The 13,124-nt window shown below is 44.2% G+C and overlaps 1 protein-coding gene across 17 annotated transcripts in view; it reads left to right on the top strand.

Annotated features, from left to right (window-relative positions):
• The window catches only part of arvcfb (ARVCF delta catenin family member b), a 250,535-nt gene that overhangs the window by 11,099 nt on the left and 226,312 nt on the right, over positions 1 to 13,124 (top strand). The gene's annotated exons all lie outside the window — the stretch shown is intronic.

Below are 13,124 nucleotides of genomic sequence, written 5' to 3'. Positions count from 1 at the left end.
GGTCGTTATTAATAAAATGTCACTGGTTCAGAACGTTCCATTTGGCTGCTGGGAGGCAAGGAGACTCCCAGCTCCGCTAAAACCATCGACAACTACGTGCCGTTTTCAAGGGATTGTTAAATAAATGTTAACTATTTGGTTTTATTATCGTCACCTCTTGAAGAGCGTAGTCATAACTACATTTCCAATTTATTCCACATTTTAGTTCCATCAGTTGTACAGCATGTAACGGTATGCTTTTCATCAAACATCAGTTGATCATGTCAGACACTTGAGGGTAGCTTGGTTGTTGATCATTGCTAGATAACCATTTTCAGGTCTTGCCATAGATTTGTCAAGCAGATAAGTCAGAACTGTAACTCTGTAGCGCAGGAACATTCACTGTCTTGGTAAGCAAATCCAGTGTAGATTTTGTCTTGGGCTTTAGGTTAATGTCCTGCTGAAAGGTGAATTAATCTCCCGGTGTCTGGTGGAAGCCAGACTGAACCAGGTTTTCTTATAGGATTTTGCGTAATAATTTATTTTCTTTATCCTGTAAAACTCTGCAGTCCTAAATGATTACAATCATACCCATAACATGTTGCAGCCACCACTATGCTTGACAATATGGGGAGTGGTACTCTAAAGTGTTGTATTGGATTTGCCCTAAACAAAACACTTTGTGTTCAGGACAAAAAGCTCATTTCTTTGCCACATTTTTTTGCAGTATTACTTTAGTGCCTTGTTGCAAACAGGATGCATGTTTTGGAGTAGTTTTATTCTGCACAGGTTTCCTTTTTACTCTGTCAGTTAACTGAGGATGACATTGTATACTAACCTTTCTCCTATCACAGCCATTAACTGTTTGTCACCATTGGGCACATGGTGAAATCCTTGAGCGGTTTCCTTCCTGTCAGGCAACTGAGTGAAGAAGGATGCCTGTATCTTTCTTGGGACTGGATGTATTGATACACCATCCAAAGTGTAATTAATTTCACCATGCTTAAAGGGAAATTGTTTATTAAAAATCTATTTTTATCTACCAAGGTGCCATTATTATTCCCCTTATTTGCGAGGCATTGGAAAACCTCCCTGGTTTTTATGGTTGAATCTGTTTGAAATTCACTGCTCGATTGAGGGACCTTACAATTATATTTGTGTGTGTGTGGCACAGAGATTATGTTAAACACTATTATTGCACACAGAGTCCATGCAACGTACTGTGACTTGTTAAGCACATTTTTACTTAACTTATTTAGGCTTGCCAGAACAAAGGGGTTGAGTACTTATTGACTCAAGGCATTTCAGCTTTTCACATTTTGTAATTAATAAAAAAATCATAATTCGAATAAAAGTTTATTTGTCACGTGCGCCGAATACAGGTGTAGACCTTACAGAGAAATGCTTACTTACAAGCCCTAACCAACAGTGCAATTTGTAAGTAAAAAAATAGATATTAGGTAAGATAAGTAAAGAGGGGGGGGGAGAAGAGAACTAATAGAATGACAGTGAAAATAACAGTAGTGAGGATATACCGGTACAGTCAATGTGCGGGGGCATCGGTTAATCGGGCTAATTGAGGTATGTATATGAATATGTACATGTAGGTATAAAGTGACTGCATAGATGATAAATAGAGTAGCGGCAGCGTAAAAGAGGGAAGAGGGGATGGCAGGATACAATGCAAATAGTCCGGGTAGCCATTTTGATTACATGTTCAGGAGTCTTATGGCTTGGGGGTAAAGGCTGATGAGAGGCCTTTTGGTCCTAGACTTAGTGCTCCGGTACCGCATGCCATGCAGTGAGAACAGTCTATGGCTGGCGTCTTTGACAATTGTTAGGGCCTTCCTCTGACACCGCCTGGTGTAGAGGTCCTGGATGGCAGGAAGCTTGGCTCCAGTGACGTACTGGGCTGTATGCACTACCCTCTGTCGGAGGGAGGCCGAGCAGTTGCCATACCAGGCAGTGATGCAACCAACTCTACTTCAGGCGAGCAAAATCTGGAGACTTCCTTAGATTTCGTGCACCAGCTGTTGTTTAGAAATATACACAGACCGCCCCCCTAGTCTTACCGGAGTGTGCGCTTCTTTCTAACCAGTGCAGTGTATATCCCGCCAGCTGAATGTTTTCCATGTCATTCAGCCACGATTCGGTGAAACATAAGATTGTACTTTTTTTTAAAGTCCCGTTGGTTGGATATTCGTGATCGTACCTCGTCCAATGATTGTCCAATGATTGTACGTTGTCAAGTCATATTAATGGTAAGGGCAGATTTCCCACTCGCCATCGGCTGATCCTTACGAGGCACCCCGCCCAGTGTCCTCTCTACCTGCATCTCTTTCGGCCTTGGTGGCGAGATGGGATGGCGTATCGCTGCAGAATGCTGTGGTAGCCATGCTACTTAAGTGTCCTTGAATTCTAAATAAATCAGTGTCACCAGCAAAGCACCATCACACTACCTCCTCCTCCATGCTTCACGGTGGGAACCACACCTGCGGCGATCATCCGTTCACCTACTATGCGTCTCACAAAGACACGGAGGTTGGAACCAAAAATCTCCGATTTGGACACATCAGACAAAAGGATAGATTTCCACTGGTCTGTCTGTTTCTTGGCCCAAGCAAGTCTCTTCTTCTTATTGGTGTCCTTTAGTAGTGGTTTCTTTGCAGCAATTTGACCATGAAGGCCTGATTCACGCAGTCTCCTCTGAACAGTTGATGTTAATGTGTCTCTTACTCTGTGAAGCATTTATTTGGGCTGCAGTTTCTGAGGCTGGTAACTCTAATGAATACACACATACATGTAATAGTGCCAGACATGCACACAAACATATAAAGTAGGCATTGCTGTTATGATTTCAGTTGTCCTTGATGTCCTTAGTTTTTTTTGCATTGTTTGCAGTTTTCTTTTCTTTTTTTCTCTTTAGTTCATTCTCTTGGTTGTTGGTACATTGGGGGGTTCTTGGGTGGGGAATGGAATTAATTGTATTTAAAAAAATAAAAAAATAAAAAAATATTTGGGGGCTTCTCGAATGGTTGAGGGACAGCTATTTGGGAACTGTGGAGGGATCTTGGAGGGTTCGCGTTTCACTAGATTGTGATCATTAAAAAGGAAACTATGACATATATTTTATATCACTATCATGCACACGCACCCTCACACAAGGATGGCTCTGTTGCGGAAAGACTGATACATGTTTGATAGTGTCTTGATGCTGTATTGTTTGTCCTTTATGTTCTAATAATTTAATGTTACCCCTTCCTTGTGTTTTTTGTAATAAATAATTATTTAAAAAAAAATGTATTAACTAATGAACTTATCCTCTGCTGCAGAAATAACTCTGGGTTTTTCTTTCCTGTGGTGGTCCTCATGACAGCCAGTTTCATCATAGCGCTTGATGGTTTTTGCGACTGTACTTGAAGAAAAGTTCAAAGGGATTTACACTTTCTGGATTGACTGACCTTCATGTCTTAAAGTAATGATGGACTGTCGTTTCTCTTTGCTTATTTGAGCTGTTCTTGCCATAATATGGTCTTGGTCTTTAACCAAACAGGGCTATCTTCTGTATACCACCCTTACCTTGTCACAACACAACTGATTGGCTCAAACGCATTAAGAAGGAAAGAAATTCCACAAATGAACTTTTTAACAAGGCACACCTGTTAATTGAAACCTCATAAAGCTGGTTGAGAGAATGCCAAGAGCATGTAAAGCTGTCAAGGCAAAGGGTGGCTACTTTGAAGAATCTCAAAGATAAAATACATTTGATTTGGTTACTACATGATTCCATGTGTTATTTCGTAGTTTTGATGTCTTCACAATTATTCTACAATGTGAAAAATCCTTGAATGAGTAGGTGTGCACTTTTGACTCGTACTGTTGGTAAGCAATACTACTTCTGTGAGCGGTGTTTATATTGCTCTTATAAGTTCATAGGTTATATTAACTCCATGGGTAATGGTGTTAAAGTGATTATTGACTATATTATGCATTTACTTCATGTAAATCAGCGTTAATAGCTAGCTCTGCAGTGTCCTTGTATGGTTAGCGAATGCCTATGTTAGTGCCTTTCATACCTCAAGTTTGTATAGCATACCGCAACACTTAACAATGTTATCACTTGTATGACACTGTTTCATGTGTAGTCTTTAAAAAAAAAAATTTAAGAATTTTTTTTCACTGTAGAAAAGTGGTTGTCTGTGTATATGCAAATGAGCTGTTCAGGTGTTTTAGGCATGCTGCTGAGACAGTCGCATCCTTGCTTATCGTACATTACTGTGCTTCAAAAACGGCGCATAGTGCTGCTGCCGACGGCACTGAGCTGAACTGTTCGTGGCCTGTTGCAGAGTTCGTTGCGCTGACGCGTCTGCATGTGTTCTCGGCGCTGCAGTCTGCTTTGCTCTTTGCCGTGGAGCTGAGGACTGACAGTGGGTCCCCTTAATATTGTCTCTGAAGTGTGCCTTTTTGATTTTTTTTTTTTAGATTACCTCAACAGTACTGCTCAGGGTTATTCATTGTTACATTTATTTTATTGTATCCTCGGTATGTTTGAATGTCAATTTTCAAACTCTTATTCACCAAACAATATCCAAACCACTTTGTTGTCTGCCGAGTTGAGGAATGTGTAGACCTTTTATTATGAGAACATCTTTAGAGACTTAATTAAGATAATTGAAGGATCACGTACACATTTATTAAAGTTACTTGTGTTCAATAACAGTATGTACATAGACCAAAGCAGTCTTTAAGGTGCAGTGTAGAGCACACTGTGGTAGCCGGCTAGTAACGGTAACTAGTTCAGTGTAGGGTACTGGGTGGAGGGCCGGCTAGTGATGGCTGATGGCCTGGAGATTGATAAACGGCTTCAATCTCTTGGTCCCAGCTGTGACTCTCCTGTACCGTCTCTGCCTTTTTAGATGGTAGCGCGGTGACCAGGCTGTGGCTCAGGAGGCTGAGGTCCTTCATGATCTTCTTGGACTTCCTGTGACACTAGGTGATGTAGATGTCCTTGAGGATACGCAGTGGCCCCTGATGCGTTAACCTGACCTCACCACCCCCTGCGGTTGCAGACGTTGTACAAGGTGGTGATACAGCCCAACATGAAGCTCTCAATGGTGCATCTGTCGAAGTTTGTGGAGTTCTTGGGTGCCAAGATGAATTTCTTCAGCTTCCTGAGGTGTAGTGAAGGCTGTTGTGCCTTCACTACACTGTCTGTGTGAAGGGACCATTTTGAGGTTGTCAAGCTTTTGACCCCCCCTCCACTGCGGCCCCACGGATGGGGGCGTGCTCTCTCTGCTTTCACCTGTAGTCCATAATCAGCTCCTTCGTTTTTAAGTTTAGTGGAAGGTTTTCCTGGCACCACTTCGCCAGGGCTTTCACCTTCCCTGTAGGCCGTCTAGTCATTGTTTGTAATCGGGCCTACCACTGTTGTGTCATCAGTATACTTGATTTAGTTGGAGATGTGCATGGCCACTCAGTCATGGGTGAACAGGGAATACAGGAGGGGGCTGAGCACCCGCCCCTGTGGGTCCCCTGTGTTGAGGAGCAGTGTGGCGGAGGTGTTGTTGCCTCCCTTCACTTGTGGTCGGCCTGTCAGGAAGTCCAGGACCCAGTTGCACAGGGCTTAGTGATGAGAAGTTTCTAGGGCACAACGTGTTTCAAAAGTAGCTTGAGTTCATATAGGCTGTACCTCAATCAATTTAAAAATATATGTATTTTCTGGTGCTCCTTAATTTCATGTGGTGCTCCTACATTTTTAAATTGGGACCACCAGTGCTACCAATGTTTTGTTTAGAGAACTGGGTGTATCTGTTCTAGCTGAACAAATATTTTTGTGTCATTGTTGGTCGTCTGCCTATACCACCCTCTCAAACATTCTTTATTCTTATTTTCTAGTTCTGCTATTTGCTCTTCTCACAGTGGACTGATACTATTACCAGGAGGGCGAGTGGTTTTGTAAGGGACTTTTTAATTAGCATGCACAGGAAGGAACCTCAGGACTTTATTGTGGCGCGAGTCTCCCCCCCCCCCCCAGAATGTGCTGCCAGAATGACTGGGGATTAGCAGGAGCTTAGACTGTTTTGAATACATTTCAGAAACCTAGCACTCCAAAAATGACTTTGAGAATAATGAGGTTTAGAGACCAAGGAACTCCATCCTCCATTGTGCATATGCAGAAAGAAGGTAAAACCTTTTATTTTGGGCAAAGGGAAGATGTTCGCCCCAGGTGTTTCACCTTACACCTGTAAAATGGTCAATAGTGAAGAAAAGCGACACTGATGCGTTGTAGCTCTTGATACAATAGTGAGGAACGATCGCATAGTATGCCTATCAACTCATTCATCAGAGTGCTTTTCTGGTCTCAATAAAATGGTCTTCTCAATACACATAGAAACCCATTTTTCGCAGCCGGCCGCGACAGGGAGCCCAAAGGGGCGGTGCACAATTGGCCCAGCGTCGTCCGGGTTAGGGGGGGTTTGGCCGGCAACAATCTTCTTGTCCCATTCCGCACCAGCAACTCCAGTGGCGGGCTGGGCGCAGTGCACGCTGACATGGTCGCCAGGTGTATGGTAGTTCCTCCAACACCATTGGTGGGCATTGTGTCAAGAAGCAGTGCGGCTTGGTTGGGTTGTGTTTCAGAGGACGCATGGCTCTCGAACTTCGCCTCTCCCGAGTCCCATCGCTGCAACTCCCGTACGGACAAGACTGTAACTACCGATTTGGAAACCACAAAGGGGCTTTAATTTTTTTTTTTTAACAAAACATAAAACTTTTTATTTCAGCATATACAGCAGATCTGTAACAGTTTTGCACCTTTATTCTCTTTATAGTGCACTATTTTGACCAGGTCCCATTGGGGGAATAGTGCATTTCATATAGGGGAGAGGGTTCCATTGGGGGAATAGTGCATTTCATATAGGGGAGAGGGTTCCATTGGGGGAATAGTGCATTTTATATAGGGGAGAGGGTTCCATTGGGGGAATAGTGCATTTTATATAGGGGAGAGGGTTCCATTGGGGGAATAGTGCATTTCATATAGGGGAGAGGGTTCCATTGGGGGAATAGTGCATTTTATATAGGGGAGAGGGTTCCATTGGGGGAATAGTGCATTTTATATAGGGGAGAGGGTTCCATTGGGGGAATAGTGCATTTTATATAGGGGAGAGGGTTCCATTGGGGGAATAGTGCATTTTATATAGGGGAGAGGGTTCCATTGGGGGGAATAGTGCATTTTATATAGGGGAGAGGGTTCCATTGGGGGAATAGTGCATTTTATATAGGGGAGAGGGTTCCATTGGGGGGAATAGTGCATTTTATATAGGGGAGAGGGTTCCATTGGGGGGAATAGTGCATTTTATATAGGGGAGAGGCTTCCATTGGGGGAATAGTGCATTTTATATAGGGGAGAGGCTTCCATTGGGGGAATAGTGCATTTTATATAGGGGAGAGGGTTCCATTGGGGGAATAGTGCATTTTATATAGGGGAGAGGGTTCCATTGGGGGAATAGTGCATTTCATATAGGGGAGAGGGTTCCATTGGGGGAATAGTGCATTTCATATAGGGGAGAGGGTTCCATTGGGGGAATAGTGCATTTCATATAGGGGAGAGGGTTCCATTGGGGGAATAGTGCATTTTATATAGGGGAGAGGGTTCCATTGGGGGAATAGTGCATTTTATATAGGGGAGAGGGTTCCATTGGGGGAATAGTGCATTTTATATAGGGGAGAGGGTTCCATTGGGGGAATAGTGCATTTTATATAGGGGAGAGGGTTCCATTGGGGGAATAGTGCATTTTATATAGGGGAGAGGGTTCCATTGGGGGAATAGTGCATTTTATATAGGGGAGAGGGTTCCATTGGGGGAATAGTGCATTTCATATAGGGGAGAGGGTTCCATTGGGGGAATAGTGCATTTTATATAGGGGAGAGGGTTCCATTGGGGGAATAGTGCATTTTATATAGGGGAGAGGGTTCCATTGGGGGAATAGTGCATTTCATATAGGGGAGAGGGTTCCATTGGGGGAATAGTGCATTTTATATAGGGGAGAGGGTTCCATTGGGGGAATAGTGCATTTCATATAGGGGAGAGGGTTCCATTGGGGGAATAGTGCATTTTATATAGGGGAGAGGGTTCCATTGGGGGAATAGTGCATTTTATATAGGGGAGAGGGTTCCATTGGGGGAATAGTGCATTTTATATAGGGGAGAGGGTTCCATTGGGGGAATAGTGCATTTTATATAGGGGAGAGGGTTCCATTGGGGGAATAGTGCATTTTATATAGGGGAGAGGGTTCCATTGGGGGAATAGTGCATTTTATATAGGGGAGAGGGTTCCATTGGGGGAATAGTGCATTTTATATAGGGGAGAGGGTTCCATTGGGGGAATAGTGCATTTCATATAGGGGAGAGGGTTCCATTGGGGGAATAGTGCATTTTATATAGGGGAGAGGGTTCCATTGGGGGAATAGTGCATTTTATATAGGGGAGAGGGTTCCATTGGGGGAATAGTGCATTTTATATAGGGGAGAGGGTTCCATTGGGGGAATAGTGCATTTTATATAGGGGAGAGGGTTCCATTGGGGGAATAGTGCATTTCATATAGGGGAGAGGGTTCCATTGGGGGAATAGTGCATTTTCATATAGGGGAGAGGGTTCCATTGGGGGAATAGTGCATTTTATATAGGGGAGAGGGTTCCATTGGGGGAATAGTGCATTTCATATAGGGGAGAGGGTTCCATTGGGGGAATAGTGCATTTTATATAGGGGAGAGGGTTCCATTGGGGGAATAGTGCATTTCATATAGGGGAGAGGGTTCCATTGGGGGAATAGTGCATTTTATATAGGGGAGAGGGTTCCATTGGGGGAATAGTGCATTTTATATAGGGGAGAGGGTTCCATTGGGGGAATAGTGCATTTTATATAGGGGAGAGGGTTCCATTGGGGGAATAGTGCATTTTATATAGGGGAGAGGGTTCCATTGGGGGAATAGTGCATTTTATATAGGGGAGAGGGTTCCATTGGGGGAATAGTGCATTTTATATAGGGGAGAGGGTTCCATTGGGGGAATAGTGCATTTTATATAGGGGAGAGGGTTCCATTGGGGGAATAGTGCATTTTATATAGGGGAGAGGGTTCCATTGGGGGAATAGTGCATTTTATATAGGGGAGAGGGTTCCATTGGGGGAATAGTGCATTTTATATAGGGGAGAGGGTTCCATTGGGGGAATAGTGCATTTTATATAGGGGAGAGGGTTCCATTGGGGGAATAGTGCATTTTATATAGGGGAGAGGCTTCCATTGGGGGAATAGTGCATTTTATATAGGGGAGAGGGTTCCATTGGGGGAATAGTGCATTTTATATAGGGGAGAGGGTTCCATTGGGGGAATAGTGCATTTTATATAGGGGAGAGGGTTCCATTGGGGGAATAGTGCATTTTATATAGGGGAGAGGGTTCCATTGGGGGAATAGTGCATTTTATATAGGGGAGAGGGTTCCATTGGGGGAATAGTGCATTTTATATAGGGGAGAGGGTTCCATTGGGGGAATAGTGCATTTTATATAGGGGAGAGGGTTCCATTGGGGGAATAGTGCATTTCATATAGGGGAGAGGGTTCCATTGGGGGAATAGTGCATTTCATATAGGGGAGAGGGTTCCATTGGGGGAATAGTGCATTTCATATAGGGGAGAGGGTTCCATTGGGGGAATAGTGCATTTTATATAGGGGAGAGGGTTCCATTGGCGACGCTGCCGGTGTCTGTGCCCTCACTACCTCCTGGCTCTGGTGTCATTTCAGTAAAGTGAAAGCTGATTAATGTGGAGGTCAGGCGGCATCGCCTCATAAAGGACTAGTCAAATAAAGGCAGGAAAATGTTTTTTTTCTTCCTCTACTTAAGTGCTGGCAGGAAATATAAAGGGACACTGTCAGAACATGAATGTGGAAGAACAGAGGAAGGGATGCCAGCAGATTCATCAATGCAGGGCTTTGTGTGTGGGAGGGAGGGTTTGGTGGAGGTTACTAAGGAGGCTGGGACTGGGGAGGGTTTCTATGGGGTGTTAGACTGGGGTCTTGACCAGCTGTGATTGAATGATGGTGGGTGCAAGCTGCCTTTCCTGCCTGGACTGCCTGCATTAGCTGCTTGCTGTAGAATACTTCTCCAGGAGAAAGGAGAGAAACTACCGGAATATGGCACATTATGTTGTCCAGTGTAAAGGGAATGGAGGTGGTTCTCGTTGTCTGTGACTAGGTTAATGAGATGTCCTCTCTCATGGATATGCTCTTCATTTGACTCACTCATCTCCCTTTTTTTTCTCTTTCATCCTCTTTCAAAAAACAAACATCTATCGGTCGATCATCTTTCTAACCCTCTAATTTAACGGTGATGTGTGTAAAGTGTTGTCTTGACAGTATGTGATGCTCTTATCTTATTTTCTATCTTATGTTTTCTAAAACTGTTCTGTTCTCCCATATTTAACGTTTTGTGTGGACCCAAGGAAGGGTAGCTGCTGGTTCTACAACTGCTAAATGGCGACCCTAATAATTTAAACTAAAGTTGTTGTTTTTTTGTTCTCATGCGTCCTAGTATATATTTGTTCAGTTGCTGCCTTATGTGTTTAGGCATCTGGCACTCGACTGGAAATCCGCTTCTCCATGCCACCCTATGTTATGTCTGTGATGAAATCAATTTGGTTGCTGCAGAGCTATGCAGCATAGACTGCAGTGCTGCAGTGTCGGAGCGTGTGCGTTTCCACGAAACCAGATATTCTGCACCAGCGTACACAGGCCAGGCATGGGAAGACTACACACACACAGTTTAAAAGTAGATGTGCTGAATGAGGTTATTGGACAATTGGAGCTTAGTCATCACTGGAATTCACATGTATTAATTTGCCTAAATTGACAGGGTTATATTTGTAAAAATAAATGTGGCTTATTTTTGAATATGTATTTAACCCAGTACAATTTAATGCCCACATTTGTGTCCAGGCCTCGTATTTTAAACATACAATACACCTTACTGCGCTTCACTGTTTCCAGAATTCACACTGTAAATTGGGGACTCTCAAGCAGGCTTTCGCAAGGTTCGCTTGTACATGCTCCCATTTCTGCTGTGGACGGTGTTTGGGTTAGCAGTAGCACTGCCTCTGGTCTCCAGTGAGTGCACAGAGGCAGGCAGCCCCTTATCAGCAGAGCTGCCTGCAGCAGCAGTAGGGGCCACAGGCTGTGTTCGAGAGCGTCAAAACCATGAAGTATCATTTGGTAAATAATGACTGACTGAACGACAAATAATCTGGAGTAGTTATTTATGAATCAAGGTGATGTCTTGCCTTTTTTTAAAGTTGGCTGCAATATTGAATGTGCCCACAGAATAGAGCAGACATGTAACCATCGAACCCCAGCCAGCTACTGTGACATAAGATCATGATGAGCATTGATCTGAAGCAGTGTGCCTGTTCTTCCACTCCTATGTAAATGAGCAATTCCAGTCTCGCAGATGAAGCCGCTCTCTCCCCTGCGAAGAAACATACAGCCTTCCCTGGCTCGATCAGAACTGTTTGATTGTGGCGCGAGCCTGTGCAGGGGGTTCGGTTTGGGAGGCAGGGGGAGGGGGGGGTTGTAGCCATGAAAACCCCAACGCTCAGCCACAAACCCAGCGGGAGCCCTCCGCTACTGTGGGCCCCGGGGAGATGACAGGAGGGAGAGAAAGGAGATTGGGAGAGGCAGGGCTGCACTGGTGTCATGGGAGCTAGGATGGATTTCATCATTCCTTTCCCCTACGCTCTGAGAGGTGGGGGGGGGCTTTTCTGGGAAAGGGGCTCCGCATGATGAGGGAAGAGGCGGGGTGGTAAAATGCTAGACAGTCTTGGTGCCTCACCGCTCCGGCACACTGCAACAAGACCATGACAGATGGGTATGGTGTGGACATGTACTCCACACTGGCTTGACGTGATCTCCATGTGTATGGAGTCCACACAGCGCGTGTCTGTAGAACGTTCTGTTGTGTAGCTTGTTCATTAAATCTCCGTGACAGTGTGGTTTTAATAGCATCAGGTTGCTAATTCTCCTGATGCTGATGACTGACGTGTCCCTCTCCTTTCACCACCAAGAGCCTTTTTTCCCCTCACTGATTCGCCAACAAGCCGATGGTGTCACCATGAATGGACTAACACGCTGAATAAATCGAGACCGAATGCCATGCCGCAGCCTCAGTGTAGGAATGTGCAAAAGCATATTCACATAAATGCACCAAACCTTCCCAAAGAAGGAGTTTAGCTGAAAGGGATTCAATAGTTACAGACTGATCCCGCCGTGCGTGGCGGCAAAGCCCATTTTCTGCCCCCTCCCCTCTCCCTTTTCTGGGTGTCAGCCAATCCCAAAGCTTTTATTATTGCGACCCATGACATTCTGTGAAATAATGTAATGGGGCTCTATTAAAGGCTCTGTGTGTGTCTCACTGTGTGTATTAAAGGGGTGGGTGTGTGTGTGCATTAAAGGGTATGTGTGCGTGTATTAAAGGGTGTACATGTGCACACAGCTTGGTGGAGGATCTGCATTCCCACATGACTGAAACAGGGAGGGGGAATGCTTGGTCTTGTCCAATAAGAAATGCAAATTGTCATTTTCCATTTCAGACTTTTTTACAACGGTGTGCCCTGAATACGACACATCACTTTTTGAACCATGTAATGCTACATCCTCTCAGTGCAACAGGAGCAAGGGCAGTGGATGTGAAGGCCCTTCTGTTTTCTAGCGTGCTGTATTTGTATGATGGGACTTCATTGCTTTTCATGTTGGCACCAACTGAGTTGTGATATTTTCCTGTTGTGTTTTGAGATGAAATACTCCTATTTACTGGCAGCACTTTTGTCTGAAAGATGTTTCTGTTCCCCCGTAGATGCCACATCCATATCAGATATCACTTGGTAGATAATTAAACGGCGGTAGACCTAGTCTCCTACAGTGAGGGGGGAAAAAAGTATTTGATCCCCTGCTGATTTTGTAGGTTTGCCCACTGACAAAGAAATGATCAGTCTATAATTTTAATGGTAGGTGTATTTGAACAGTGAGAGACAGAATAACAACAAAAAAATCCAGAAAAACGCATGTCAAAAATGTTATAAAATGATTTGCATTTTAATGAGGGA

The sequence above is a fragment of the Salmo salar genome, chromosome ssa24, assembly GCF_905237065.1.
Source record: "Salmo salar chromosome ssa24, Ssal_v3.1, whole genome shotgun sequence".
NCBI lineage: Eukaryota > Metazoa > Chordata > Actinopteri > Salmoniformes > Salmonidae > Salmo > Salmo salar.
The sequence above is the reverse complement of the archived record's forward strand: the minus strand, read 5'-3'. Positions and strand labels throughout refer to the sequence as shown.